The 27,477-nt window shown below is 40.9% G+C and overlaps 1 protein-coding gene and 1 pseudogene across 5 annotated transcripts in view; one reads left to right on the top strand and one right to left on the bottom strand.

The window, feature by feature from the left end:
- The window catches only part of LOC134206892 (uncharacterized), a 343,495-nt gene that overhangs the window by 139,000 nt on the left and 177,018 nt on the right, over positions 1-27,477 (bottom strand). The gene's annotated exons all lie outside the window — the stretch shown is intronic.
- LOC134207230 (uncharacterized) overlaps positions 632-27,477 on the top strand; it is a 66,962-nt pseudogene continuing 40,116 nt past the window's right edge.

Genomic DNA, 27,477 nt, shown 5'->3' with positions numbered 1-27,477 from the left:
TAATTAAACTAAATTATTGTACAAGAATCATGTAAATTTGCATTAAATAAACATGATTTCGGTTCTGTAACGCTTCACGGCAAATGAGCCTTCTAAATAAATGATGGTTTGAAAACAATATTTTTTCCTTTTTTTGGCATGCAATTTGGATTGAAAACATAAAAAATTCTGGAAGAAAGGATCGCATAGAGCTCGAAAAGTGAGATATGAGCATGATGATAGGATGTAAGATGGAATAACGGCAGGTATTCCGCCCGGCTATTGCGCTATGGCACACCCCTCTAAAGTCAATCTTTAAGCTCAATTTCAACTAGCTGCGTCGCAAATTCTCGAGTAAGCACACACCACAATTACCGAGGAGTAACGTGATGAACTCATAAAACATAAACAATCCCGATAATAAAGATTTAAAAAAAATACCGAGGGGTTGACAAAATTTCTGTATCTTTTGAGACCATATCGGGAATTGGATCCTGCCTAAAATGCCACCTGTTACCTTACATAAGTATAGATGAGTGAGACTAATCCAAACTAATTCTCTACTTTCTCTACCAGCACGGCGCCATCTCTATGACTGGGCGATAGCAGCACCGTTTCCTGGTCTCCACCTTCCGTCTCCTCTACGCCAAACATGGACAAGCTGGAGCTCGAGATACGGAGGAGATCGATGAGATGAACACGAGCTTTCGCTCATCGATCGACTCGACTCGAGCGACACCATGGACGACGAGAAGCAGGAACAGCTGCTCGTCGACACGGGCCGTGTTCGACAACCTCAACTCGAGTCACGCCAAAACAGCCTGACGGATTCGCAGATTTCGATCATTTCGAAGCATGACGGCTATCCGGAGTCGGGACATACTACGCCACTGACTCCGACGACGGACACAGCGAGAGTGCTCCGACAAACTCGGAACGGATTCACTTCGATATCGGAGGAAGACAAAACCGTGATGACCGACAGTAGGATGATGTACAACCACAGCTGTGGACACCAAAACTGACACTGCAGCAACGATTTGCGAAAACTAAGGTCAAACAGAAAAGAAAGACTCCAGGGGATAATAAGCCAATGCGGCGGCTGCGAAACACAAGAAGGCTGCCGTTGCAGACGCGCCGGGCACAAACTGGCGGCGTCGATCAGTATTCTCCCAATGGCGGGAACTCATTAGTCAGTTTTTTTTCCGCCAGGCTCGCCCCATAAAAAGAATAACCTCCCTCGACAGTGGTGCTGGGGTGCTCCAGTTGCTGTTCAAGTCGGCTGTCGGTGGCCTGTGCGAGCGCGAATGCCTCCTGGCCATGGCCGGTACGGGACTTTGGGTGCCATTGCCGGGATCGCCGGCTCGCTGGACTGATGAACGTGAAGATGGCCAAAACGGGCTTCCTGGCGGTGAACTGATCTGCGTTGTCCAGACGCTCGGCTGGCCCTGACGATCGGGCCGTGTGATGCCAATCTGGCTCAGCAGGATGAGGTTAGTAGGATCCGATTTTAAATTTCTATTTTATTGACCCATCTGGATATGATGTTCTCTTCTGTCATCCTTGTGGTTTCTTCTGTTTTTTTCCTCTGTTCTATTTCCGTCTGACAGTCGGTGTGGATAGCGGTGACAGCAGGTTCGGGACTGTTGACGGCACTGGCGTTGCACTTCCTCGTTAGCGTCTCTCGTGTACTATTCAGCGCTGAAGCTTTGCGCCAGGTGAGTTAATAACACAAATAAATTATATCATGAGGGCAGTTATTCTGATTTCTGGTTGATATTCCTGTCTTGCATTTTTTATATAACATGGATTCGGTTATTGAAGAATATTTGGCTTCTTCATACATGAATAATTGTTTTATTAACAGCAAACATAATCGACCCTGTTGAAGCTTATTTCAACAAATATCTACTTAACTCAATAATCTACACATTTATACCATTGGAAAATCGTAGCCACCATCGTGACTCTATCAGCATCAGTATCAGTATCCTCGTTGTAGCGGTAATATATTATCTCTCCGAACTATCACAATGCTTTCGATGCGGATGGGGCTCAGTTGATGGATCTTGTTTGCCTGCCGAATCCTATGACATATTCTTGGCTCCAACTGTGTCAGTACCGTTGAAATATTTGCTGTTGTTACTATAATAGTGTTTAAGTGGTTTGAGGGTATGTGATATCTGAATCGGGAAGGGCATTAATGGAGAACTTGATTAGAAAATGTGCTGCTGTTAAGGCAATAATATCGGTGGGGTCATTCTATAGTGGGGCTAGAAGTCTTAAGTTCAGGGCTGCAACAATTCGTATAAGCAGGGTGGGGAAGTTTTCATGGGTAAGCTTGTCGACAACTTCCTTCTTCAAAGAAATCTTCGCGGATCGCACAGCTGCTTTCCACAATTCTCTGAAGCTGGGGGGATGATTTTTGTCACATGATTTCATATAGCGGCTGACTGCTTAAACAGTTGTTCAATTTGTATAATTCGTGTTTCGCTTCTTGGACATTGAAGGCAGTGTGTCTCAGTCTCATGAACCTCCGAAGAGAAGAAAAATCCGTGCTGAGCTCCCGATGGAATCCCGACTAGAAAGTCATATCAAAATTATATCAATATTTGTTATTATATTATCGCAAATTTCTATAACAAAATTTATTAGAAACTTGGTGCAGGATGTTGTTAAAATATCTAAATTTATGTCAAAAATTGCACTACATGAAACTAAAAATTTTGTTACAAGTTTATCACAAAAATAACAATTTTTTTTCTTTCTAAGCAATGGAGGGGGAATCTGCTCAACAGACATCCTGGATTGTCCAGGAAGTGGGTACCTAACAGCAAACAAGGATTACATCCCCGACCCGCTAAGCCGTTTCCATTGCCGCCAAGCTCATCGTCCCTTCGGTACAACCAGAAAGTAATGCTTCAAGATGGGGGGCAGTGCACAACGCACCGTGGAGGTTAGCTGCGTGTCCTTGCAGCACCAAACATCGTAACTCTTTTTTTAGAATAACACCATGGTATCGTGCCAGCACATTGCCGGCTTCCCAGGTGGCCTTACCACGCCCTATGTCCTCGAAGGTGGAAGGGTCGACTTCGCGCTGCTTCCCTCTGCACGGCTGGTATCAAGAAGATGATGCCGCGTGCACTAAATTGACCTTCTGCGATAGGGCCTATTCGCCAACACAGAGGGATCTGCCGACGCGGTGCCTACGCCCGCCACAGCCTTGACGAGGACCCCTTCCGTCCTCGGGCTCGGAACCCGCCCGGTTGACCAACGCCGCGAAAGCGATGATACCATGTTGTTCTTCGCGCGGCCACTTGTTCGATAGAAGGATCGAGTTCGACCACAGGGTACCGGTACCCAAGTAGCACACGCAACATCTTCCTAAAAGCACCTTGTTTCTATTCAGTTTCATATAAGGCATTGGAAAAACGTTGGAATTGTGATCAATGTTTCATTGAAATTGCAATGCAGTACGTGTTTGACATTTGGAAACAAACAAACAAATAATACTGCACTTTATGTTGCAAACACGAAACAAAACCATGAAGTTGCATATTTTTTACCATGTAATTTAAGTGTGTCTTTCAAAATTTAATTGTTTGTTTAAATTAAGTTGCAGATAAGTTGAATGTGTCTTCATGTTTAATTTAGCATCTCTCAACGTTTTGACAACTCACATTTTTTCCTGTGATGGTGCAATCAAGTAACAGGAAACCCGAGTACAAAGCTTCACAATTGTATGGTTTTGTGAGTGAGTCAGCATGCAGTCCCTTCGAAGTGTTGAATGGTGCTGTGGTAGAGTGAAGGGTGCTGTGGTAGAGTCAATCAATCACAAGATTCATAAAGCGAATCCAGTTTTATATTTTTATTTTATTTTTTTTCTGCTGTAGTATTTTGCAACAGTATTGTGCAATTTTACTGCAATCGAAGGATGTTTCCGTAGGCTCCAACTCTTGCGCTTTTTAGATTCCAAGATCGATATTTGATGGCACACGCAAAGATTGTTTCTGTCCGAATAGTTGCAACACAGTGAAATGTTCAGTAGTGAAACAATTTTTGCTGCTTGGGTATGACCCATGAAGCCGACTCCGAACCCTTGAACCAACGGCGTTCCAGCCAACTTCATCTTTACACATCCTCCGGGTAGTGTCCAGACCACATGTGGCAAGCATGTGGTCATGCATTGTGCGAAAAGTGGGCACACGAACAACACGTGTTCCGCTGTTTCGTAAACCTGCGCACACCGAGTGTCCGAACCGGTGTAGATACTGTCTGAAGCAAACCGGCCTGTAAGGACTCCAGGTGGAAAGTGATTTCCATAGCGCCTCTTTACTCACGTACCCATCTCCGTCATCAACCTAGTGTCCATCTACCCTTAGTGGAACTGTCCCACGCACGCTGCCATTTGACCATTGAGGCCACCTGACAGTCCACGGATGCCTATCGTGCCGCGCATTTCAGCACTCTATGTCTTCACCGATAACGATGTCAATAGGCATCATATCGGTGATGACGCAAAGTGCATCGTGCGACACGGCAGTGCGCTCAAACTCTAGGCACATGAGCCTATTCGTACTTTCTAACTCTGTTCTGTAGCAGTTAATACGCAGGGCCGTGCCCTGTTGCCCTCCATACTCCAGATGGACAGAGCAACGCTAGCCTTACAGGGACGGAATGGTTGACATTTCTTTTACCATTCCTTCTTCTATGCAAAAAATAAAACAAAACCACGGCAGCACAGCAGCAGCCACGCCAAGCAGACGACAGTCAGCATAGCTTTACCATTTTCTCTCACAATTAATGTCGTACACACAACGTATAACCGTTTTTGTGGAAATATTCATTTCATTACTACTTGCTTGTAGAGACAAGAACGAATAAATCAGTAACTACGGATAGCATCTTCTAGGCTTTGCGCCACAGGTATGAACTCGATTCGTGCTGTTTGGGCTACGAGCCGAAAAAAAATCTCACGCAAATGTTGACTGCGCGCCGGCACGACTCTAACGTAGCAGCAAGCAAACAGTTTGCTTCATCGGAAAAAATAAGTCATGTATGTCGCGTAATTTTTTTTTAAACCGTTTCGGCTTTTCGCAAGAAATTTGACTGAAAAAAGATAAACATTCGCATAATCAAAGTGTTTTAATGTACATTTCCCAATACTGAGCCAGAAGCTTGCGCTTGCTGGCATAAGCCGCGGAGCTTTTGGACATCATCCTGGACAATGCCACTATAGCTATGGAGGCAGGCTTGCAGGCGTAATTGACGTGGCTACCAAAGGTGAGCTTATCGTCGATCATTACCCAAGAGTTTGATGGAGCGTTCAGAGGTGACGCAGTTGCCTGCTCTTATACCGCTTGTTGCTCCGACTTTCGGTTGTTAAACAACCACCTCAGTCTTGTGATGAGCCAGTTCTAACTTCCTGGAACTCATCTGCTGCTCCACAATTGGACCGAGGGCTGCAGTCTATCCACCTCTTCGATCGATTCGCCGTAGACTCTCAGCGAATATCGCCAGCGAAGCCGACGATTACCACGCCCACCGGGAACTTCAACCTCAAGACGTCGTACATGACGTTCCCAACACCGGACGCAGTGGGACCTTGCGGAACCCTGAGGTTATGTCAATGCACTTCCGTCACGCCTCCGCGTCGTATACCAGTACTCGATTCTGGAGCTTCCAAGAATCTTGTAGGTACTCGGAATTTGCCGCAGGAGCGCATCTGCAAAGAGCCCAACTGGCACTATTGAATGCATTCCTACGTCAAGAGTCATACTGCACAATAGCGAACTGCCTCCTCTTACGCTGGATAGCTATCTCCGCGGATTTGGTATCCGACAAGATAGCGTCTACGGTCGACTCACCCTTCCGGAAGCCAAACTGGTTACTCGATAGACCATCCACAGCCTCCGTGCATATCAACAATCTTCTCGAACACCTTTCCCGCCGTATCAAGCAGGCATATGCCGACAGATCCCCCGGTGGTTTTCCTGCCTTTGGCAATAGGACCAAGCTCTGCCTTTTCCATGCTTCAGGGAAGACTCCCTCGTCCAGGCATCTCTGCATGACAGACCTGAACATCTCGGAAGCCTCAGCAATGGCCGCTTTGATGGTCAGGTTCGGAATACCATCCGGTCCTGGCGCCTTACCTATAAGGGACTGTGCAATCCCCGCAGGTTCCACCAGGTTCCTGGCCTCTGGCAGCTCCACAAAGTGAGGCCAGGGACTTGGGTCATGGCGTGGGAAGAGCCCCGCGATGATCCTCTCCAGGATCTCTGGAGACTGCTCTGTAGGGGCCTTCGCCCCACGTGTCTTGACCATTACGTCCCTATAGGCGTTGTATTACGTAATAAAAATAATAGAAAAACACAAAAAGTGCTTCCATCTTCAAAAATGTAACGTTTTTCAAAAATATGTTTCACTGGTCAAAACGCCCCAGTGTAAGCAGGACGATATGCCCTTATCAACTGGACACAAGTGCGGCGAGCTTGCAGCGGTTGCTACCAAATTATATGGAAACTATTAAAATGTAATTCCAATCTGCTTAAATGAACTTACGTTGGTTTTTTAATGTCAAGCTAATAAGATTTGTAATCTTTTATTATGGGATTGATAAAATACTAATGAAGGGCATGAAACGTCTTTGGTTAGGTGGGCGTATTCTGGCAATTTTGAAATCCATTTTTCACGACTTTTCAAAAATCTTTATTACGTGTTATCTGTAATATTTTTATATGACTACTCATGGGCAATACATATGCGACTTCCTGACTACCAAATAACACAAAATAGCAAATTGATTGAAAAGTAAAAAGTTATCAAGGAGTTGCCTTAGGGGGGGGGGGGCATATTATACCTTCTTACCCTACATTCAAAGTTACGTTTTTTTTCTGGCAAAAATAGGCCTCCCAGGTAGGGGGAACGGTAAATTTTTTTCAGGAAAAAAAATTCAGCTGCATATCAGCATATGGAAACACATGGCTGAGTATTATTTGCAGTTCAAAATAATTTGATGCCGATGTTAGGTTCTCCGAATTGCCCGGGAGTTCAGATCAATTGGTCTACCAGAACAACTACCATTATTGGTATCAAACCGAAATCAACTCAGAATGCCAATGGAAGTCCCTAGAGCTCTTGTGTATTATATGCAGTTTAGTTGAATGCTGATGGCTTTACATTCCAACTGGAAAATGTCCTGCTTTTCAACTTAGTATTCTTGTTAGGTTGTATTAGTATTGGGTCTCTAGTCAGCCTTGCGAGCATAAACGAAGGATTGCCAATCCAGAGGTTGCAAGTTAGATTCTCGGTCCTGCCTAGGATATTTTCGGGTGGGAAACATTCTCAAATTTCTGAGCATAGTTGATCCATCGCAATTGTTACGCAAAATTTTACCAGCGACGGCGGATTGATCATTTTCAGCCAGCAGCGGCGACACGTGGCGGCGTCTCGTCGTTGGTGATCGGCAGCGTGTGAGCTAAGTTTATGCGTCCAAAATTCTCCACAGTTCTTTCTGAAAGTTCCTCGATGTGTTCGTTGGGAAGTTCACTAAGAATTTTCTTTGTACATTTCTGCAGATATTTCTCCGGAAGTACCTACAGAAATTCCCCCGGAGTTTCTCTAGCAATTTCTCCGGGAGTAAATCCAAGAATTCCTCCAGGAATACTTCCGGAAGTTCATCCAAGAATTCCTCTGAAAAAAACTCCAGGAATTTCTCCGGAGGTTCTTTTAGAAACTCTTTCGAAAGTTCCATCAGGAATTGGTTGTCAAATTCTTTCATTCATTCTTCGGAAGATAATCCAGGAATTCTTCGGGAAGCTTCTTCTGAATTTTTTTGAGAAGTCCCTCCAAGATTCTTCCTGAAATTCCACCCAAAACACCTTTGAAATTGCTCCAGGAACTCCTCAAGAAGTTACTTCGAGAATTTCTTCAAAAGTTCCTTAGGGTGTTCGTCGGTAAGTCAGATAATTTTACCGGAGGTTCCCTCAGGAGCCTTCAGCAAATACGTAACTTCGGGAACGAAGCACTGATAGAGCTATGAGATGAAAGCCAGGAGCCCTAAGAGAATAACCCTAAGTTGAATTATAAAAAAGTGATCGAAGAAAGAAACAATTTCTAATAGTAATATGAGAATTAAATCGTTATTGTTACCCGTTTATATCCCTATACAATTATGTTTTGCCGAGATCTCAGCATTTTCGCTTCAAAAACAAATAATCGACCCAGCTTGACGAATTGAGATTATGTCTGTATGTGTATGGCCATTGTTTCCTGTTAAAATTGTTCGAATCGTTCGGATATGGGATTAAAATATATGGCCAGAATACATTTTTTACGCAAAAGATGGCTGTGAAATAGTCTCGCTGTTTTTCAGGCACTTCGCTTGAACAGCTTTTCTCGCAACAAATAACTCCTGATTGTTCCATAAAATACAAGCATAAATCGATAGAGAACACAATAGTTCGTGATACCTTATAAAAAATAATTCAATTGATCAAAATCATCATCACGTTAAAAATGCGCAAATATGAATTGGTATGGATCATAATTTAGTTTTATTTTTCATCATCATTATCCGAAGATCTCTGGAATCTGGATCATTTGTTATGCATTCATAGGAAAATAGTAGGAATGTTATTACTCTTTTGTGATCTAACGGAAGCCCTCCTTATCCGTGCGATAAGACGCGCGGCTACAAAGCAAGAGGGTGGCTGGGTTCGATTCCCGGTGCCGGTCTGGGCAATTTTCGGATTTGAAATTATCTCGACTTCCCTGGGCATAAAAGTATCATCGTGTTTGCCTCATGATATGCAAAAATGGTAGCTTGGCTTTGAAACCTCGCAGTTCATAACTGTGGAAGTGCTTAACCTTTTGTCTGTGCTCTGGGGTCAATATGACCCCAGGCCACTTTGAGTGGCTGCTATTTTTTTAGTTTTCAACCGATTCTTCTAATTTTTGGTAGTTTGGTAAAACTCGCCGAGATTCGCTTGAAAAATCTTGAAAATATGCGCTACAGTGTACTTTCTTCAAAAAACTTACGTTGTCTGTGCTCTGGAGTCAAATTGACCCCAAATTGAAATTGCTATAACTTTTTTAATGTTTGGCCAATTTTGGATTTTTGGGGCTGTTTCGAAAGATAATTTAATCATCTTTCAGGTCGTTACCAAAGATTGACAATAGGTGGGGGGGTACATCGCGGGGAGTGGTTTTCGTAAAAAAGGGTACAAAAACAGTGATTTTTTATGATTATTTTACTTATATCTGAAAATCCTACCCATTTTGAACTGCACCTTTTCAAAAAGGTTAAGCAGGAAGGCGTATGCTTTGACATGAGGCATTGATTAGTTTAGAGCTTGGTCGCTAGGTGGCAGTATATTGGAATTCATTATTTTAGACTACTCAAGTAATTCCGATATATGGAATTTTCCCCATTGTAAATATTCTTGTCGCACAAATTTGAAATTTGTAAAGATGATGTCTTTAACACAGTTCGTCTGGTGGGAATGGACTGTCATGTGACGGAATAAACAATTAGGAAATTCACAACTGGGCGGCGCTAGTGTACTTGCAATATTCTTGCAAATATTGCTTTAGCTTGAAATCCCTCATACCTACACCCAAGTTGTATTCGGCAACATTGTTCAGGATGTCCAGGACTACAAAGCGGTGCTCAATATAATGAGCACTTCTTCCAAGTTGCGGCGCTAGTGAACTGTTATATTTGAGTATATTGTTCCATGTGAGATCTGATGTATTTTGGTTTGTAGCATTTTTGGCAAACATGAATGTTATGGTAGAGTTCATCAAAACTTTTCTTTGTATCAACCTGCTCCAGTGATGCTGCAAATAATAGAATGTGTTCACAGAATATGTTTTAGGTCATCCAAGAAAACCCTGGAATTAAGGCTTTGGGTCTACATGCGTAACCAAAGATCAGCCATTTTGCCGCCTATTTGTAAATTTCCTAATTGTTTATTCCGTCACATGACAGTCCATTCCCACCAGACGAACTTTGTTAAAGACGTCATCTTTACAAATTTCAAATTTGTGCGACAAGAATATTTACAATGGGGAAAATTCCATATATCGGAATTACTTGATAGTCTAAAATAATGAATTCAAATATACCACCACCTGGTGGCCAAGTTCTAAATTTATCAACGCCTCATGCCAAAGCATAACCTTTTGCCTTCCTGCATAACCTTTAAAAAAAAGGTGCAGTTCAAAATGGGTAAGCTTTTCGGATATAAGTAAAATAATCATGAAAAATCACCGTTTTTGTACCCTTGTTCACTAAAACCCCTCCCCGCGATGTACCCGCCCATCAATAGTCAATCTTTGGTAACGACCTGAAAGATGATTCAATTATCATTCAAAACAACCCCAAAAATCCAAAAAACAATAAAAAAGTTATAGCAATTTCAATTTGGGGTCAATTTGACCCCAGAGCACAGACAACGTTAGTTTTTTTGAGCACAGACAGAAGGTTAATGAACACTAAGCTGCGGGGAGACTCTGTTCCAGTGTGGGGATGTAATGCCAATAAGAAGAAGAAGATCTAACGGAATATATTGATCTTAAAATTATGGGATGCTTTATGGAAGCTTCTGAACTGTTTTATAAATTTATGATAGCATTTTGGAATGGAACATGGTCATGATGTTATTTGTCAAATGGAACAATCAGATGTTATTTGTCACAACGGAGACAGTTGCGACGCACCTCCTATCTAACTACAATGAACCTTGTGATCAACACCGGCCCTGCACTCAAAATAATTGTCACTTTAATTCTACTATAAAAAGTCATGTAGACTTTAAAAATCGAAACTTTCATCGGCCTTACTGGAATCAAATAAAACTTACTGAAATCACAAGTGCATCTTAATAAGAAATGTAGTGGAATTCATTAGAAAACATAGAAAATAATATCTATATACTCTTCTAGTGAATTCTACTCAAAATGTATGTGTGAAAAATATATGAGTGGGGTTCTGAGAGCGAAATGTATGTTTATTAACAATCGCTAATGAGAACGATTTGCAAAAAATATGTTTGAGTGTGAATTAATTTTCTACTCCTTTTTTTTCTCTCGCCCGCTTCTAGTGGACGGGATATCAACTACAGGGATACTATAGAAAAAAAATGATCGATGTTTCACCTAAAATTTAAGTACATGCCCAAACGAAAATTCACTGAAATTATTTTTTTTTATTTTCTAGTGAATTAAGAATAATGAGTGCCATCACTAATGAATCATTAAACTTTTAAACCCGAAAATATCTGCATATGTTTTCAAGTAGCTTCTAAGTGAAAATTATTTTTAGTGTATCGTTGAGGTTGTTAGATATCGGACAGTTGACGTGTCAGTCACAGAAGGTATAAAGTATATATAATAAGTTGTCAACAAAGTACTCAAGTTAGCGAACAAAGTGTAACTAAAAAATCTACTTAAAAATCTAAGTTAATGAATACATGCTGAATTTTAAGTTAGAGTTAGCCAATACTAGTTATAGTTAATGTTCTATGTTTAAAGTGTAAATGTGGAGCAATATTAAGACATCTAAGCAGTCTATTCATCACCGATCAAAGCACTGAATCATGCAAAGGGACACTAAAAGTTTTTTACAAAAGTATTTCACGCATTTGAAAGAAGATTTTTTATCATTCTAAGGCTCTTATAAAAGTCGTTTATGTTAATGTTAAAACTATGTGTCAAATGCCAGGAATTTTTTAACGTCGTCAGCGTAGAAGGTGTTGTTATCGGCGTCACTGTCTCGTTTAATAAATACGTCGCACGTTGAAAGAACCAGAAAAATTGTCTCTTTCGATGCAAAGGCAACAGTTTAAAAAATTCATTTAGTTCGCAATCGGAGAGGCTATAAGCATGTCGAAGAGGACAATGAGGACAAGACCAACTCATTTCTCTATCATCAGTTCTACACCGTTTCCGTGAGTTTCAATTTCGTCATTACGGGCGATATAAGGGAGATGTTCCGTCAGGTGAAGATGAACAACATCGACCAGCATGTACTGCGAGCTGGAATCGAGACCAGGTGAAAAAAGCTTGAGTCTGTCAAGCGAAATGGGAACGGAAAAAGTCCTTGGCATGTGGTGGTGCACCGCTACCGATACGTTTACGTTCAAGGTATCCCCGAGGATTAGCAAGGATCTGATGCAGGGGAGAGTTGTACCAACGATGAAGCTGATTTTAAGTACCCTGATGATGATTCTTATGTTCCTGAAAATACTTCTTCAGGAGATTTGGCGAAGTGGAGTAAGTTGGGATGACCAAGTGAAGTCCAAGCAGTACGAAAAATGGAAATTATGGTTACGCCTCCTTCCGCAGGTAGAGAATGTCAGTGTTCCAAGATGTTATCGTTCAAAGACTGGAGTTGGAGAGTGAAATGTCATTCAACTTCATGAGTTCGACGACGCCTCAGAAAATGGATTGCGTAGGGACACGGCAGGTATTTCCGTCCATCGTCATAGGGGCTAAAACCAACGAAAGCAACGTACATTTGCTAGAACTCCACTATAGCAGAACGTTTCTCCTGAGCTTACGATTTGGTACGCATGAGTTTTACAAAAAAGCGTCTCTTTTAATGGTTTTCGAGACTATGACGAACAGACGAAAATACCTGCCGTGTCCCTATATGCGCTTCGAATAGGCTGGCGAAGTGCTCTAATCAGCACAAAGACACGGGTAGCTCATGGACACACACAAGTTAAAGCCAACGCAAAGGTTTTTCTGGTCTGATTCACGCGACGTCCTCTGCTGGATCAATTCTGATCACCGTAAATACAGCCAGTTTGTAGCAGTACGAGTCAGTGAATTGTTGGAGTTGTCAGAGCCAAATGAATGGAACTGGATACCTTCAAAATCGAATGTCGCCGATGATGCAACGAAGTGGCAAAAAAGCCGGACTTGTCTCCAACGAACCGATGCTTCCGCGGTCCGGAATTCCTTTGGCAGTCGAAAGAACTGATGTATCGTTAGACAGAAACACAGCAAACCACAGAAGAGAAACGTTCGCACGTGTTACACCACTTTGTACTACTCTCGATGGAAAACCGGTACCGTGGAAAAGGTTGTTGCCGAAGAATAGTCCTCTTTATGGTCTTAGTCCTCTCCTTGACAAAGACGGATTACTTCGTATGAAGGGCCGAATAGATGCATGCGAGTTTGTGGAAGATGATACGAAACGCCCGATATTGCTGCCAAAGCGCCACCCAGTAACAGATCCAATTATCGCCGATATTCATCAGCGGTACTGCCACATTAACCACCAGACTATATTCAACGAAATCCGGCGAAGATTATCCATCCCTCAGTTCCGTTCAGCATTAAACCGTATAGGGTGAAGATGCCAGAACAGTCAAGCGATACCAGTTCATTCTGAGATGTACGCCCTTCCGTCTTTTCGTTTGAAGGCCGTTTGCCGTCCATTTTTGTATATTGGCATTGATTATTTCGCTCCATTGTACATTGTGATCACCTGTCAATACATCTTGAGGTTGCTCATAGTCTAGCTACAGACTCATGCATCCTTGCAATCCGGATGGACCTAGCTGAATGGAGAAGACTTATGTTATACAGGCCACTCCGGCCTTAGTCTGAACTATTCTGCCGAATAGCCTATGCGGTCAAATGACTTATTCGGCTAAATGACCTTTTCGGCTTAATTACCTATTCGGCTAAATGACGACTTCGGCTGTATGACCCTTTCGGCCTAATGGTCTGTTCGGCCAAATGGTATCAGGTATCAGAACGTCGGCTCCTCAATTTGGGACATTTGTGCCGTCGCATTCACTAGCTTTTCTCATCATTTACCTGACGGAAAAGGAAGTGAGAAGAGAAGATGAAGCTGGACAGGATAATGGAACAGGTTTATGGGGAAGGAGCCCTAGAAGACGGTTTTTGCATACGCCAAAGGTAAAAGCAAATCCATATTGATAAGGAAATTTCTATGTGAAACTAAATCCAAACCGTTCCCAAATAAAAAATACAACGGGGAACAATACAAACGACACATTTTGTAAAAGCGCAATTGCCTAACATTTAAGGTTTGGAGTGGAGCAAATTGAGCCTGTACACAAAACGAGCTGTATTAAGTCGCTGTTCGTTTATTGATAGATAATATTAATTGAAAAAAATGCTAAAGGCGAAACAAAATCATACGAACCATGTAGGATTAAATCTATTCAAGTACTTAGTAAATCTATATTTTGTCTCAGAAAGAATTCCAAAGTGGTATCAATTGAAAAGCGTTTGAGACGAAGCATAACATATACTGACTATGTATATGAGCTACCATTTATAGGAAAGCCAATTATGTAGGCTCAAGCAAATAAGGCTCTGTATTAAAGAGGTGTTTCACAAAAGCACAGAGGAAGGAACAATGAGTTTTTTTAAAGGTATATGTTTGATTGATTGATTTGAGCCATCTTAACTGAGGTGACGAGCTCGGTGGTGTAGTGGCTATCGCTTCTGCCTTATAAGCAGGAGGTCGTGGGCGCAATTCCATGCTCGTCCTGTTGTTGTTATATTTCTATCTTAGTTCTATCTGTGTTTCATGTTCTACCAAAACGATGCCTACTGTTATAACCTTCCACACAATCCCAAAACCTCCCGTGGCACCTATGAAAGGTCGTAGAGTTCTCTGCATCTTTCTTAAGTAGGTGTCCTACTAACCATCCTCCCCCTTCCTCAGCATTCGCAAGGACGTGGCCAGGACAGATTTCGACTATTGGAGAGTGCGATGCTTCCATTTAAGAGATAGTGATTAGTCCCAAATCAATATCTGAGGTAACGGATGAAAATAATGCTACTCTCATGCAATAGTCTTGGCTTGTACCAATTTGTGCGAACTGCTCAATGCTAACTCTGATCTTCTCGCGGTTTTCTGCATTACATTCTGTATTAAATTCTCCAAGATCTGAATGAGTATCATAGTTCTTCATCGTAAGTTGTGTAGTCCAGCTGCAATTTTCTGTTTTTGGATGTTTCTGTATACATTTTTGCATATAAATAGGCTGACCATACGTACCGTATTTAACGGGACAGTCCCGTTTTTAAGACCTTATTGTGCTGTCCCGTCGTAATCTCAAAAATCCTCAATTTGTCCCGTTTTTACATTGATTCTACCAAAGAGCACCAAAATATTATTCGAACAAATTCAATATTTTAGGCAGGAATCTAAACCCAGATACTCAAAAAGTGGATGAAACCCATCAAAATAGTGTCAAATGTTATATTACTAATGTTGCTTGTAAAAGAATCCTATCTATGCTGTTATGTATTTTCCATGGATCGAGTTTTCTTAACGTTAATGTCAAGCGGTATTTCTACGGGAGAATTATTTATTCATACAGTTTCATTTATCACTTTTTTAGGCTAATTCCGAAGGCATTAAAATAGGCATTAAAATTTGGCCAATTTTATTAGTGGATTTAATGGATTGAGTAACTTGGTTGGAAAGTATATCCTGAAAATCAGGGCACGCCTCAACGTCAATAAAATGAAGCGCTGGGACAGACATTTTTAATCCCAGATTATTAGAGATTTTTTTTTCAAATCTTGCGAAGCAGGTAATGCTATGTTTTTCAAATTTGCTGCACCACATATTTTTCAATCCTTTGATTCTTTTCGAAACTATAAGAATCATTCAAAGTTATTCTGAATAATTCTGAATATTTCGAAACCATCTACTGTAAAAAACGTAGACATTGAAAAATAATTAATAAATCAGCTGAACGAAATCGAGTTTAAGGCAGTTTCAAACCGAGGAAAAATTTGGTCAGATTTCGGTCCTCATGTACTTGTTTACATATCAGGAGGTGCTTGTTGAAAATTTCGCTTCTATATGTGTCTTTTAAATACAATCCGGCGGAAATCTCCGAGAGTTCAAGCTTCAAAACAGCCTATAAATTAGTCAGTCAACCATAATCATGGAAATAATTAAAATCACCTTTTATTAATGTTGTTTCCTTGTTGAGATTCTTGTTATTCTTATCCGCAGTTTTTTCCTCACTTATATTCATGGAAAGGGTTTTGGCACTGAAAATTAATAATCCCACCCTCTTGCTCTTTTCGCATTTGTCTTTTGAAATTTTTTTGTCAAAACTATTTTTGCCTTTCTCGTATACAAAGTATACGTAAAGGCTATAGGATCACTCCAAAACCGAACTTTTGATAGAAGGCTCGGAGACCCATAGTGTTATATACCAATCGACTCAGTTCGACGAATTGAGGTGATGTCTGTATGTGTGTATGTATGTGTGTGTGTGTGTACAAAAATGTGAGACACACTTTTTGGTACTTAGCATTATTCGACGCGGATTGCGGTCTAGTTGTTTCCTATTGAAAATTGGCCCGATCGGTCATTGCGTTCCAAAGTTGCAGCAATGCACTCAAATGACCGCAAATGCATATGAATTGATGGACAAAGTAAAATCTATCCCCCTAAAGTGCTAATTCGACCTCTCTTATGTGTTTTTCTTATTATTTTAATGCGCGAGAAAGGCACCACCAACGCTAGGTGGATTGATCTGGGTTTTTTCTTATCTCTCTAATCCCCAGACCGGCTTTAGAGGCTGGTTTACAGTTCGGAAAACGTGTAACGGGACTTGGTTCCCACGCATTTTGAAAAGGACGGGATTTGTGGGTTTTGGGCACGGAAAACGGACCAAATCCCATGACATGTTTTCCGTAAACTGTAAATCAGCGTTTAGGCAGGGTATTTTGACTATTTTTTGTTATTTTCAATTGTTCAGAATGAAATATTTGTAGTTCAGTATTTTTCCACAACTTACTTAATACAATAGAAGGTTATGGTGGTGATTGATTCACTCTAAAAAATTTCTCTAATTTCTTACACGGAAAATGAAAAATAAGCCCATAAATTTTAAAATTTCCACAGATCTGAATTTTTTCCCAAGGTTTTTTTGACATGTCCCGTTTTGCAAGTGCGTTTGTCCCGTTTTTTCACCGAAATGATCTGGTCAGCCTACATATAAACTTCCAACGAGTTTAGCACCGCCTAAACGTTGACTGATTTGGCTGAAATTGTGTCCATAGCATCAGGGCATCAAATAGAACCGAATAAGAGGGCGGCCCATCAAAAAAAATGAAGTTTTTCCCATACTAATTTGAGGCACCCTACTCCACAACTTCAGCATTGATATGCGAATTAATGCGAATCGATATAGGTGACAATTAGTTGAAAAACTAAATACAAACATGCAAATAATCCCACCCTTATTTAACCTCAATTTGAGATTGAATAAAAGTAGCCGATTTTCTCGGAGAAGCAAGAAGTCAGCTACGCCATAGCTCCGGTTAGAGCAGTAAGGGCTGTGATAAGTGAGAAGTGCGAAGTTAATGGTGAGAGGACTCTCACTCGCTCTTCATTTTCACTTCTCAATATTCCTAGTGGTCCTTTTGCCAAACGACCAAACGGCGTATTCCAATTTTTTTAAATGACCTTTTCGGCCAAATGATCTATTCGGCTGAATAGCCTATGCAGGCAAAAGACTTATTCGGCCAAATGACCTATTCGGCTAAATGACTTATTCGGCTAAATGAGCTCTTCGGATATATGACGGTTTTGGCCTAATGGTCTGTTCGGCCAAATGATACATTAGACCAAACAACTTTCGGTCTAATGGCCTTCGGCCAAGCGTTTTTCGGCCAAACGGCCCTTTCTGATAGAAACAATATGCAGAGGTTTTACACGACTGTCAATGGTGCGGGGCATTAGACTGCCCAGAACCCGCCATGTGCAATAATCGAGTTGGAAATTTTCTACCCACAAAACTCTTAAAAAGAAAGGCGGAAAATCAAAATTCATCTTATAAATTTTCCAATTTTTCATACAGTAATCTATTTTCTTCTCTATATGTAAAAATGAGTTTGAGCCAAGACAACGCATGGACCGATTTGTAATTTGAGGTCTTGAAGTCAGCTGTGTTTATAAAAAAAAACAGTCGCTAATTTGACAGGAAAAGGTAATGTCAAGAGAAGAAAATGTCAAAATACGGTATTGAGGCGAGTTGGAGAAAACCCAGAGCGATAGCACAATAAATTATCTAGAGTGCGACGCTGCAATGAACTCAGCAAATGACAGTTAAAATGCAAAATTATACAAACCCGAGTAAGGTCGGGTACGTTTAACTAGATACTATCTAATTTTCTCGAAACGAGTTGCTTTTGACAGTTTGACAGGAGCCAAAGCATAGTTAGATCAATATAGAGTTTGATTACGATCAGTTATTGCGATCAAAAGTTATGAAGAAATTGTTTTATCAATTGAAAAAGGTTGATGTCCGGCTTTGAATTCCAAAAAAGCAATATTACTGATAGGTAAATTTAAAGAAGTTTATTTTATTTCTGTTTTCACATTTTTTTAAATTTTCTTTTTCCACATAGCTTCATGATATGATATTTTTAAACATTTAGTTGACTGTGTTTAGGAATCCAAGTAAGCTAAATATAAAAGGATCTTTCGAAGTGTGTCGACGTAAGCCTATGTGCGGATTCTGATGCGGGGTGGTACAAAAAAGAGGTTTTGGAATATGTATTGAAAAAAAAGTCGTAGCGTGAAAAAAAATATCTATGATGAAAGTGCACATGAGAGAAGTAAAGCGGAAACTACACAGATTTGTTTCAAAATTTAGTCTGCTGTGGAAGAAATGCAATCAACGAACTCTAATTGGGCGAAGGGAAAGATGTTCTTCAATTTTGTTAAAAAGGCGGAAAACCCCAAAGGATGGACAAGAAAACCGTTCTCAGAATCCAGTTGCAGGACGAAGCAGAACAGATCACGCGAAATGAGTGAAAAATACTCTCCAGAAGAATAGTTATTTGCAGTTGCAGTGCTAGTGCGAAAACGGCAGGTTTGATATTTACTGATCAAACCAGTGAAATAAATACTAAAAATGTATAATAAATACGAAGAACGTGATGGAATATATTGCTCCAAATCCGGATGTTTAGAATAATGCAGAAGTTGCAGTGAAAAGGTATGTAAAATCTTCTTCATCTGAAGAGGCAAGAATGACTTTTCCAAAGCTCAGTACACTGATATATGTCTTAGTACCCTATAAAGTGGAGCTGATATGAATCCAGCTTATAATAAAATTCTTGAATCTAAAAAAAATGATATTCATCAGATATTTTGAATCTATATACTCTGTATTTGTTATAGGGCAAACCGCCAAATGTTGAACGGCTAATTTTGTCGCCAATTGTTGAAGAAAGAAATGCACGTGCGTGTTCCACAATAGGCGAAGAAATTAGCCGTTCAACATTTGGTGAATTACCCTACATATTCAAGTTATACATTATGTATTAAAGGAATATCAATTTCATCGTCCGTTCCGGAAGTCTCTCTACAAGAAATTATTCATCATACTACCAGCCGATTGTTGAGTAGTATAGCACTTGAGCTACATTCTTCCCAAACTTTGCAGTTGATATTTAAATGGGGCTGCGATGGGAGTAGTAATCACGCGCGTTATAACAGGTTTTCTTGCACTGAAACAATCAGAGTGTGCCGTGTAGTGTAGTTTGTTGTCAAATATCTCCCGTTGTTAAGGTTCAAATTACCGTCATCCAGTCATTGTCGAGAAAGACAGCCACGTGCTCGTACCACCCCCTGTAATAAAACCACCCACCGAGGAGAAAAAGCAGTCTCCAGCTGGATGGGGCAAGTATTTTTGTTTCAAAACTACATCATCCAATAGCGAAGACATAATTATATCCGGTGGATGCTTCATTTGGTTGTATTTCGCTTTAGTTTTCAAAAAAACTGCCTTTTGCAAAAAAAAATCCCAAGAGGGGAACCCTAGCAGCACACTTGATCCATATAGGTTACTGCAACTCGTATGTAACCAGATTCAGTCACATACAAGTTGCTGTAACTATTTTCGTCTGATTTGTGCTGCTCGGGAAATTATATATAAGGGAGCGTAAGAGTAAATCGTCGATTTCCCCTCTTGGGAAAAATGTTGCAAAAGGCAGTTTTTTTTTTAAAACTAAAGCGAAATTCAACCAAATGAAGCATCTACCGGATATAATTATATCTTCGCTATTGCATGATGTAGTTTTGCAACAAAAATACTTTCCCCATCCAGCTGGAGACTGCTTTTTCCCCTCGGTGGGTGGTTTTATTACTGGGGGTGGTACGAGCACGTGGCTGTCTTTCTCGACAATGACTGAATGACGGTAATTTGAGCCTTAATGTTTTAATTTTATGGTATCCAAAACAAACAAACCTAACTACACTGCAAACGTTCGTTTTTGCCGTGCCAAATGCTGCACTAAACGGTGTAGCTACACCTCAAAAACGAAAACGACATTAGAAAGACACCATAATAGTTCTTATACACCCTAATGCTATTTTACTGGCTCTTCCGTGCCCAAAAAGGGACAAACAAGCCTCGATATTTATAGTCCGCTGGATAAGAGTGAATTCTACCTTGCTTTTGAACAATTTTGCTTCTGGAATTAATTGGTTGTCTTTCCGTGTTCAGAACTGATAGCTGTCGATTCCAATCCAGCTCCTGCTAAAGGTAAGTTACCTATGTAGTTTGTGTAACGGAGTTATTAGCGTAAACGACCCCATGCTCAGCAAAATTTCCTCACCCATCTGCATCCTGGTTGAGCAGCTGAGAGCTACATCCCGAAACCCCCAAATTTTTGCCATATCTTTCTGTTTTAAATATTGAAATCAATTGGCCATGAATTGGAAAAATAGTTTTAAAATAAACGATGAGTGATCTGAAAGTTAAAAGTGCCTATTTTTGATTCCACAAAAATATCATGAAACATCCATTCGATCAAAACGAACAAGAGCTAAAACAAATGACAGTATAGTGTGCTAACTTTTTCCAAACTCAACCAACTGGTTTTCGTCCATTTGATCATCAACCGAATACATTTTCTAACTAAACAACCTTCCCGTATATCTCCGCATTTTATCAAAATATAAAAAAAAGAAACAAAACCAGCACCAAAAAGAAACGCAATCCGTTCTCATCAAATGCTGCCGCCACGAATCGAATCCAATGATATACCTACGTGCCAAAACGGAGGAACGAAAGTCAAAAGATTTGCGTTTCTACGCAATACGACCGTAGAAGCGACGAACCCAGGTTTTGTTGCAGCGAACACCGCACCGGGAAAAAAAACAGCCAAAAAGCACAGCTTTGTTATGTGACGCGCAGATTTCCGAAAACCGAGGGAAAAAAATAACCACCAATTTACCAGCAGGTTATTCTGCGGGAAAATCGCGCTCTCTTGTGGTGTTTCGCGGTGCATCCGCAAGCGTGGTGCACAAGTTTGGGACGTGAGCAAAGTTTTGTTTGGCGATCAAACCGGATTTTTTTTTAACCTTTGGCGATTGCAAATTTAGGAATTGTTTAAAACAAGATTAGTGTTTAGAAACTTTAGAAGTGTACTAAATCACTTTTATCAAACGCTAAGCCATTATATTCTTCCGGTCTGGGAGAGAAGGTCGATTTCATTGGGTACTGGAATGGTATTATGGGGGCACAGGGAACAAACTCTGATTACTGTGTATCAAAACATAGAACCAGTCGATGGCTCGTTCTGATGGGATGGTACGTGAGCAACTCTGATCCTAACGTGTATCATAGAAGTCACGATTAAAATGTACATCTGTGACTCAGACAAATTTATCTCTAAAGTTTGTATTTTACTCAAGACTTGTAGCAGTGTGGGAAGGCTCAAATTCTCAAATCTCATCCAGGATTCAAAACAAGCGCTGGATAGTAATCTATATCTGATATGGATATGGATGGATATGGGAGGATGGGAGCATCTTGACGGACGAACGTGTGGTGATCGAAAGGTGGAAGCAGCACTACGAGGAACATCTGAATGGCGCTGAGAGTACAGGCAGTGAAAGTCAAGGCAGCGGAGGAGATGACTACGTCAGTTCAGCGGACGATGGGAGCCAACCAGCCCCCACCTTGAGGGAAGTTAAGGATGCCATTCAACAGCTAAAGACCAATAAAGCAGCTGGTAAGGATGGTATCGGAGCTGAGCTCATCAAGATGGGCCCGGAAAAGCTGGCCACTTGCCTGCACAAACTGATAGTCAGAATCTGGGAAACCGAACAGCTACCGGAAGAGTGGAAGGAAGGGGTTATATGCCCCATCTACAAGAAAAGCGACAAACTGGAGTGGATCCTTAATGCCGCCTACAAAGTGATATCCCAGATCATCTTCCGTCGTCTGTCACCATTAGTGAACGAGCTCGTGGGAAGTTATCAAGCCGGCTTCGTTGACGGCCGCTCGACAACGGACCAGATCTTTACTGTACGGCAAATCCTTCAAAAATGCCGTGAATACCAGGTCCCAACGCACCATCTGTTCGTTGATTTCAAGGCGGCATACGACAGTATAGACCGCGTAGAGCTATGGAAAATTATGGACGAGAACAGCTTCCCTGGGAAGCTTACCAGACTGATCAAAGCAACGGTGGATGGTGTGCAAAACTGTGTGAAGATTTCGGGCGAACACTCCAGTTCGTTCGAATCGCGCCGGGGACTAAGACAAGGTGATGGACTTTCGTGCCTGTTGTCCAACATTGTGCTAGAAGGTGTCATGCGGAGAGCCGGGTGTAACTGCCGGGGTACGATTTTCAACAGATCCAGTCAATTTATTTGCTTCGCGGATGACATGGACATTGTCGGCCGAACATTTGCAAAGGTGGCAGAACTGTACACCGGCCTGAAACGTGAAGCAACAAAAGTTGGACTGGTGGTGAATGCGTCAAAGACAAAGTACATGCTTGTGGGCGGAACCGAGCGCGACAGGGCCCGCCTGGGAAGCAGTGTTACGATAGACGGGGATACCTTCGAGGTGGTCGAGGAATTCGTCTACCTCGGATCCTTGCTAACGGCTGACAACAACGTTAGTCGTGAAATACGAAGGCGCATCATCTGTGGAAGTCGGGCCTACTACGGGCTCCAGAAGAAACTGCGGTCGAAAAAGATTCGCCACCGCACCAAATGTGTCATGTACAAGACGTTAATAAGACCGGTAGTCCTCTACGGACATGAAACATGAACAATGCTCGAAGACGACTAGCAAGCACTCAGAGTACCTATTCGAGAGACGGGTGCTCAGAACCATCTTTGGCGGTGTACAAGACGACGGTGTGTGGCGGCGAAGAATGAACCATGAGCTCGCCCAACTCTACGGCGAACCCAGTTTCCAGAAGGTAGCTAAAGCCGGAAGGGTACGATGGGCAGGACATGTTGCAAGAATGCCGGACAGCAACCCTGCAAAGATGGTGTTCGCTTCCGATCCGGCAGGTACGAGACGGCGTGGAGCGCAGCGAGCGAGATGGGCAGACCAGGTGCAGAACGACTTGGCGAGCGTGGGGCGTATCCGAGGATGGAGAGATGCGGCCTCGAACCGTGTATTGTGGCGTCAAATTGTTGATTCAGTGTTATCTGTTTAGATGTTAACTAAATAAATGAAAAAATGAAATGAAAATGGATATGGATGGATAGTAAATCTATATCTGAACATAAAATTCTCTTCGATTGGGCTTTAACGTTTTTTCGAGCGAAATCATTTTTCGGTAAATGAGCAAAATGATGTGATTTTGTATGAAAAACTCAAGCCTACAGATCGCAAGCATGAGGCTTCGATGATTGAGATTTGAACATTATTCTGCCAACACTGGGCTTGTGAGGAACCGAAATCCGTACAGCACCGAAATCCGTCCACTTCGTTAGATATCAATAAATTAAAGAGGGATTGTGGAAATAAATTTATGAATCATTTATCTCATCCTGATCTTATACTTGACAGTAAACTTTCTGGCCATTGAAATGGAAAGTAGGCTCTGAAATTAAAATAACATAGGGTAAGACGGTATAATGCGCCCCACCTGGCCAAAACGCCCCTCTTTGATTTCGAGAAAACTATAACTAACTAAGGGTCAAAATCAGTTGGTACCTATAAATATTTGTAAAACCATCGTACTATGTGAATGTGGAAGTATTTTTGTTTTACATAATGAAAATAATAGCAAAATACAAAAAGTGACAGTTTTGATGTAACTTTTCATGTTTGTTTGCTCAACATTCTGGAGCGACGCTAGCATACTGTCCGCAAAACTTGCACGGGAACACTCAGTTGGGCAACAAAATAACTTCTCAAATAAAATCTCAGTGGTTAATATGATATAAAATTACTTCCATCTAAATAAACGTAACGATTTTCGAAAATATGTTTTACTGGCCAAAACGCCCCAGTGTAGGCAGGACGGTATGCCCTTACCAACTGGACACAAGCGCGGCGAGCTTGCAGCCGTAGTTTCCAAGTTGTATGGAAATTATTGAAATGTAATTAAAACCTGATTAAATGGACTTATGTTGGTTTTTTAATGTCAAGCACATAAGGATTTGTAACCTTTTTATTATGGGATTGATAAAATACTAATGAAGCGCTATGGAACGTCTTTGGCTAAGGTGGGGCGTATTGCCCAGGCACTTTTTGAAATCCATTTTTTCACGACTTTTCAAAAAAGCATTTTTACGTGTTATCTGTAATATTTTTATAGGACTACTCACAGGCAATGCATTTGCGACTTCTTGCACTACCAAACAACACAAAGTATGCATAAATTGCGATGAAATGTAAAAAGCTATCAAGGTTTTGCCTTAGGGGGGGCATATTATACCGTCTTACCCCTAATTGAAAAACAAATCGCCACTCCGCGAACGCGAAGTTTCAGGTGCCATTTTGTTTGCGTGTTGGACGCAATTGTATCGAAAGTGACTGTTTAAATTGCAAATCGCAATTAATAGAGTAAGATCAGCAGCATAAATAACAAAAGGATCGCTTCTCAAGGTGCGTATTGCGCTAATTACAGTGCCCAAGTAACATGTTAAGTTTTATAACGCTCTTGAAGACCATAATTTACTCTACAAGAGTGTGATAAAACCAGTATAAAACCAAAATGTTACTAGGGTGTTATTCTAACCAATTGATCTGCTTTAATTTAAATATTTTGTTAGAAAATAGCTGAACGGATTATGATAAAGAGTGATTCGAAATCCGTCCACGATGGACGGATTTCGATTCAAGAGGTGTTGATTTTGTTCGTAATTTTATCATATTTTATATTACTTTCAGTACAATACAGTGGAACAGATAAAAAATAGAGGTCGTAGTGCAGTTAGATCAATAACGAACGTTTTATTTGCATTAGATTTGTATTTTCTAGAGCCTTTTTCATATACTGAAGTGCCTAAGTGTACGGGTTTCGATGCACCACGGTACCATTTATCTTACATTTGGTTGTTTTTTTCGTTTTATGATAAAACAACTTACGAAAATGTTGCTATGACAGCAGTTGTACTAAACTTTATTTTAAAGGGGGTATCAATACATTACGTACTGAAGCGACGATTTTATTACTAGGTTCCAAAGAACGCCCATAGCTAACAAAAATGAAAACTGGAATAAAATCTCCATTTTCATATTGATTGTTTTTTATACCCTGGGAATCTTATAAACAGATTTTTCTTCCATGTATTTCTTGCTGGGTGATTGCTTGGAATTCCTTCCTTGGAAGGAACGTCCAAAATCCCAATCCATTTAAATTTCATGCTGATCAAAATCTTGCGAAAATTTAATCCAGTTAGAAGACCGACCTTCAGAGCGTTGATATTGAATATCAATTGTAATAGATCCGATAATTGCGTTGAATAACTTGATGATAAAAAGGGCTTTATAAAATGAATATTGTGTTCAAGGTTGCCTCACATATCGGGAAAACTTTAGGCCGGATTTTGGTCTCCAAGCCGAAATCTATTCAGTCTCACCCATTTGGAAGTAAATTGGAACAAAAACCGTGGATCATATTCCTGGAGGTGGAAGATTCAACCAGAATAGACTTTGAAAAAATAAGATCTAATCAACCCTTTCAGGAAGGATGGATCGTATTTGCCCAGCCTGCTGCAATTCTATAGTTGCAACAGTTTTACAGTTATCGGACAGGGGACCGCAGAACTTGAAAACGATGTGAAACTCAATGACAGCTACATTGCGCTGCACATTCAACGTAGGCTTTGACTTCTAAAATGAGTTACCGTTTATCAAACAGTTAGCAAACTAAACCTTGTTTTATTAATAAGTTCTGAGCGCATTTCTAAAACATATTGAACTATGAACTTTTTTTGTCTCGTGCTCACACAAAATTTATCTGGTCACATTAGCCAAATTTTATAATAAAAAATCTATATAGGGGAACGGTTCGTTACTTCATCTCATAGCTCCTATTTCAATCCCATCAAAAACAAAGCAATGGAAAGGAATTTGGTTTGTTTATTATTTTTGTGATTTTTTTCAGCAGTGAGCACGCATGTTGACAAAAAGGAGCGACGAATTTTGTGCCGTATTTCTTTGTTTAGCGATGAGATGGATATATGTACAGTGAGATGGAGATTGGAACATTTCCCCTAATAAATCCTAAAATCAAAAAAATAGAACGGTTTTGTAGAAGACACGACCGCAAGACGTAAACTGCACGTATAAAAAGTAGACCCAGTTAACACAAAATCGTAAATGATTCAACATAAGATGCTAAAAAGGAGGCCATATATGTACATGTTGTATGGGGAAATACCTATATCACTTCCACTTTAGCATCTTATACGGCATCATATATGATCTTACCACAGAGAAACAGACGTCTCACTTAGAACAAAATGCAATCAAAACCATCATCACTGAATTGCCGCCCAATGCTAAAATCACTGTGAGTGGCCAAGCGGCAACCAGATGGCGGTAGTGCGCAAACGCCAAACACAAGCAAAATCGATGGAACCGGAGTGGTAGTTCGAAGCACCTTCTTCCCCGCAAGGGTATCCACAAGGCCACAAGGAAATCACCTAATCAAGTAACGGAAAACCAAATCGACCACGTTCTAATCGACGGCAAATTCTTCTCCGACATCACGAACGTACGCACTTACCGCAGTGCGAATATTGAATCCGACCTCTACCTCGTTGCAGTATGTCTGCGCTCAAAACTCTCAAAGGTGTAGGGTAAGACGGTATAATGCGCCCCACCTGGCCAAAACGCCCCCCTTGGATTTCTAGAAAACTATAACTAACTAAGGGTCAAATTCAGTTGGTACCTATAAATATTTGTAAAACCATCATCCTATGTGAATATGGGAATATTTTTGTATTACACAATGAAAATATTTGCAAAATACAAAAAGTCACAGTTTTGATGTAACTTTTAATGTTTGTTTGCTGAACATTCTGGAGCGACTCTGGCATACTGTCCGCAAAACTTGCACTGGAACACTCAGTTGGGCAACAAAATTACTTTTCTCAGTGGTTAATATGATATAAAATTTCTTCCATCTTCAAAAATGTAACGATTTTCGAAAACATATTTCACTGGCCAAAACGCCCCAGTGTAGGCAGGACGATATGCCCTT

This window comes from Armigeres subalbatus, chromosome 1, assembly GCF_024139115.2.
Source record: "Armigeres subalbatus isolate Guangzhou_Male chromosome 1, GZ_Asu_2, whole genome shotgun sequence".
Taxonomy (NCBI): domain Eukaryota; kingdom Metazoa; phylum Arthropoda; class Insecta; order Diptera; family Culicidae; genus Armigeres; species Armigeres subalbatus.
Note: the sequence above shows the minus strand (reverse complement) of the source record. Positions and strands in the feature narration are given on the sequence as shown.